Below are 5,211 nucleotides of genomic sequence, written 5' to 3'. Positions count from 1 at the left end.
TTCTGTCATGAAGCAGAATGGGTTAAATGTTTGGAATTCCATTCTCACATTTAAAATGTATTTGGATTAACCAGAAGTTGAGATTTGTTGTTGCTGCTGTTCTTAATCTTTTCCACACTGTAGGTCATCTGAAAGCATCTGTAGGGATTACAACCACACAATGCATGTCTTTCTTAAATTACACCTTGGTGTCACACAAATGGTTTCTCATCTTAGGAGCAGAGAGTATGACAGGTGGAAGGAAGGAGGAAGGAAAGGAAGGAAGAAGCAGGAGAGAGGAGGAAAGGGTCCTGTAAATTGCTATAACTCTGGAACAAAGATAATAGTAACTGAAGCCAGGAATTGGGAATCAACAACAATGCTGCTAGCCGAGCATAACTGACGATTTTCTTTCCAAGAAACCCTGACAATTCTGGCTTCTTTCTAGCTACTGCTTAGCCCCAAAATGGTCTCAGTCCCCAACCTTAGAGCTTTGTCTTTAACTTTCCTGAATATTTAGCCAGTGAAAAGTAAACTCTCCCCTGATGAGCCATCAGGCTCCAAGAGGCACTGGTCTTCAAATTTAGAGCTACCCATGAAACGCTTCCAGGTTCTTGATGAATTTGAATGAGTCCCAACTCCTATCAGATCCTAGGATCGGCTCTGGTGATTCATTTTTAACAATGGTGATGGGAAGCACAGCATCTCACTATTCATTTACACTTGAGGACAACGAAATACTGGGGCTGGATGCAAAATATGTGGCCAAGGGGAGTAAGTTCTACATTCTTTCCAATACAACACAAAGTCAACGTTATCTGCATAAACCTGCCTTTAAAAGTTACTTACCAAACATGTCCAACTAAAAAAAGTGGGTAATTTTTTAAAAAGTAAAGATGCAATTAGCATTTTTTATGTTTGAATAGGCACAGATATGCACTTCTGTGTGAGCCCCCAATGCTGTATCCCAGGTGAGATAAAGACAAGATTATAGTTTGCAGTAAGAGTTAAATGAATACAGTTCTGGAATCTGCCTAATAAAAGAAGTACACTAGTTGGCATTGTGGTTTGGGCAGAGCTATGATCCACAGACCTGTGGGAGTGAAGCCAATTACTTCTCTAAGTGAATAACTATTCTCCACCATAAATTTCACAACACTATACATTTTCTATATAGATAAGCTATACTTTAAAATGGGAGCCTATTCTGCTTTAGCGTATTTGTTTAGGGAGAGGAATCAGGGATAGTTGGGGGGTGGTGGTGCAAGGTAAAGAAAACGACCTGTGAACTGGTTGGAAGGACTACATCAGTGTTTGATCCCTAGCCTTAGAGAAGGCCTCCAATTCTCCATGTAAGTTGGGGAGTTCTTTCCTATTTCCTCTTTGGAGCCACAGCAACCCAGAACAAAACATGCAGGTCAGAAGACAAGTGAGGGAATTCCAAAGGAAACAATATTTGAGTTCTAATAAAGTCTAACCAGTATTTCTAAAGTAAAAGAAAAAGCTAAGGAGGGAAATGGAGCAGCACACCTCATCCCCAGGACTCCCACTCTCACTGATGACAACAGCTTTCATTCATCTGCAAGAGACCCGGTGCTGCGAAGATGAAGAGGAAAACAGGGAGGGAGGACCAAGGCAGTGGGGGAAAACAGCACAAAACAGGCCAAGATACAGCAAAACCAAGAACGTACTAAAAACCACTTGTTAACAGCTGACATGCATTCACAAGCTCTGTGTTTTCAGTTACAAGAGAGGAGGACAAACTGTCAGGTGGCAGGAATGGTAACTGCAGGGATGATGTCCAGAGCAATGAACTCTGCTGCTATCTCACTCAATAACTCTCCCCCCATTTCCTCCGGACCTTAAGCTCATTCCTGCTCTTTGTGAACAACTTCCTCTCCCGGCCTGGCTCCACCGAAGATAGCCGAGTTGGGATTGGCTACTTGATTGAGGGGAGTAGCAAATGTTCGAGGTTTAAGCTGAAGTCGGACCTCTGTGCTCTTTCCTCTTCTGTTGGATCTCTGAAATCCATTGAAAAGCCCCGAAGGGGAGGTCCATCTCTAACGCGACTCTTCATTGGGGCATCACCTTTTCATTGGTCACTGGGGCAACTGCCTCCACTCCTGCCTCCTAAGAAGTCATCCTTGAAGACAGAATTAAAGTCATCCTGGGAATCCCATCCACCTCTGGATTCTCGAGAGCCACCCATTCCTCTGTCATCTGGTCCACCAGTCCTGAATCCAAAGCCACCTTTATCTTGTTTTCTACCTCCAGCAATGTCCACTCCAAGCATCATCATAGGTCAAAGCTTTCTTAAGGGAATCCACCTCATCAAATTCTACATAGCAAAATCCTTTCAATTTGTCCATTTCTTTATATCTGACTAGTCATAGGCTCCTTACTCTGAGATCCTTGAAGATCATATCTATGTCTCCCTAAACAGTATTAAAACGCAGATTTCCTACATAGGCCATATAAGGTTGGCAGCTCCTTCTGACTCTGGGAACCATGGCCACCAGCACAACCACAGGACCCTCTGCCGCCGACAAAGCTGCTGTAGGTCCCATTGTCGTTGTTGTCAAAGTCTGCTGTTTGCCATCTCCACTTGGAGAGGAACCAGCTTTCAGAATGTTTCCAGACAGGTGAGTGAATGAATGAATAAGTGAATGAATGGAATAGTGAGAGACAGAAAGAAGTGGGGTAGGGTAATCCCAAAGTCAAGGTCCTTTCTTTGATAAAGTGAAAGCCTGCATTTAAAAAAATCTATATAAGGAAATATACTAGCAAAAGAGAAGGCTTTTTAAAAAGTGAGATTGTGTTAAGTATGGGTGAATGACTATAATGGAGCAGCTAGGAGGTGCAGTGGATAGAGTGCTAGGCATGGAGTAAAGAAGACTTATCTTCCCGAGTTCAAATCTGGCCTCAGACATGTAATATCTGTGTGACCCTGGGCAAATCACTTAACTGTTGACCTCAGTTTTCTCACCTTTAAAAAGAGCTGGAGTTTTGTTTTTGTTTTTTTTTCCGGGTTAAGATGGCGGCAGAGTAAAAAGCAGCTCTTAACCTTTCCTGACCAAAACATACAGGACTTCTCAAGGGGGCATAAAAACAAACCCAGTCGAACGGAGGGACCCCACAACAGGGTGCAGTGTGGAAGGTACGTGGAATAGGAGCATTTCTATGCTATAAAGGGGTGAAACAGCTCTCACTAAATCACAGGCTGAGCAACCACACACACACACACACACACACACACACACACACACACACACACACACCACCTGCAGTGCCGAAGCTAGGTTAAAAGAAATAGAGCAAGTTTGGGCCACCCATCAAGTATTGGCAGCTCCAGGGCCTGTTCCTGAAAGCAGCAAGATTTGGGACCCCAAAAAGCTGAGGAACGCACACTGACTCTGAGCGAGGACGCAGAGCGCAGGCGCGGGTGGAGACGCGGGCAGAGGCAGATACAGGCGGGAGCGAAGGCTTTGAAACCCTGAGTGGGGAACCAGTGCAGACGGGTATACGACTATGGAAGCAGCGCCCTGAGACTTGTAAAGGAGCCTCCTGCAGAGGATCAAGCAAGAGGGTCCACCAGGGGGCTTGACCTTGGAAAAAACCAGACCTGAGACCTCAGGAGCCAAAAGACAGCAGACAAACCCTGAGCTCAAGGATAAAACTGAGAAGCTGCTGGGCTAACGATGGTTACCCAGAACCAGGAAGTCCAGAAGAGAGAGAAAAAGATTAACAAGAAAAAGAAATCTTTAACACTCAACAACTTTTACACAGAGAAAATCCAGCCTACCAAGCAATCAGAAAAGGAGAAAAAACAAGCAATCACATCCAAACCATCCCAAGGTAATCAGAACTGGTCACAAGCTCTTGAAATGTTCAAAACTGAGATGACGAGAAAGTTGGAAAAGATTTGGTCAGAGAAATGGGAAGTAGCTCAAAAGGAAATCAGGCAAGAAAATAATGGTTTCAAAGGCAAAATTTCACATTTGGAAAGTGAGGCAAGTCAACTGAAGACCAGAAATGACCAGATTGAAAAGGAAAACCAAAAGGTTATAGCCGAAATCCAAAAGATTATAGCCGAAAACCAGTCCTTAAAGGCTAGAATTGAACAATTAGAAGCTAATGATCTCTCAAGACACCAAGAACAAATAAAACAAAGTCAAAAGACTGAAAAAATAGAAGGAAACATGAAATATCTCAATGAGAAAGTGACAGACCAAGAAAACCAGTATAGAAGAGACAATTTGAGAATCATTGGTCTCCCTTAAAAGGGTGAAATTAATAGAAATTTGGACTCCATACTAAAAGAAATTATTCAGCAAAATTGCCCTGAAGTTCTATAACAAGAGGGCAATATAGACATTGAAAGGATCCATAGATCACCCTCGACAATCGATCCAGATAAGAAAATGCCCAGGAATATAATTGGCAAATTCAAGAGCTTCCAAGGAAAAGAAAAAATCTTACAAGAAGCCAGAAAGAGACAATTCAAATATCAAGGAGCACCAATCAGGATCACACAGGATCTGGCAGCCTCGATGCTAAAAGACCGCAAGGCTTGGAATATGATATTCAGAAAGGCAAGAGAGCTGGGCCTGCAACCACGGATCAACTACCCATCAAAATTGACTATATATTTCCAGGGGAAAGTATGGGCATTCAACAAAATTGAAGAATTCCAAGTATTTGCACAGAAAAGACCAGGGCTAAATGGAAAGTTTGATATCCAACCACAAAAATCGAGAGAAACATGAAAAGGTAAATAAGAAACAGAGGGGAAAGAAAGAAAACTCATAATTTTTTAAATTTGCCTTTTTAAGGGCCTCAGTAAGATCTAATTATCTGTATTCCTATGTGGAGAAATGCTATGTATAATTCTCTTTAGTGAACTCTATTCACTATTAAGTATTCACTATTATAATGGTTGGATGAATGATTAATGGGGAGAGGGTGGAGTGCTGAATGGTCTAAGATGATATGGGGAGTGGGAAAGAGGAAGGTGAATGGAGGGGGACACCAGGAGAAACTTGAGAGAATAAGAAAAATAGGATAATCTGTTACACAAAAAAAGGGCATGGGATGGGGAGGGGACAAATACTATTATAAGAAGTAGAGGAAGAGAGCATCAAGGGGTAATTTTTAAACCTTACTCTCAGTGTAATCAACTTGGAGAGGGAAGAGTAGCTATACTATCCATTGGGATATAAAACTCTATCTAAC

General features: G+C 42.4%; 1 pseudogene; it reads right to left on the bottom strand.

Moving 5' to 3' along the window:
- Positions 1-1,847: 1,847 nt before the first annotated feature.
- LOC123254106 lies at positions 1,848-3,472 on the bottom strand (annotated as a pseudogene).
- Between the last annotated feature and the right edge of the window lie 1,739 nt (positions 3,473-5,211).

This window comes from Gracilinanus agilis, unplaced genomic scaffold (genome assembly GCF_016433145.1).
Source record: "Gracilinanus agilis isolate LMUSP501 unplaced genomic scaffold, AgileGrace unplaced_scaffold14963, whole genome shotgun sequence".
Taxonomy (NCBI): Eukaryota; Metazoa; Chordata; class Mammalia; order Didelphimorphia; family Didelphidae; genus Gracilinanus; species Gracilinanus agilis.
This window is presented reverse-complemented; position numbering and strand designations above follow the sequence as displayed.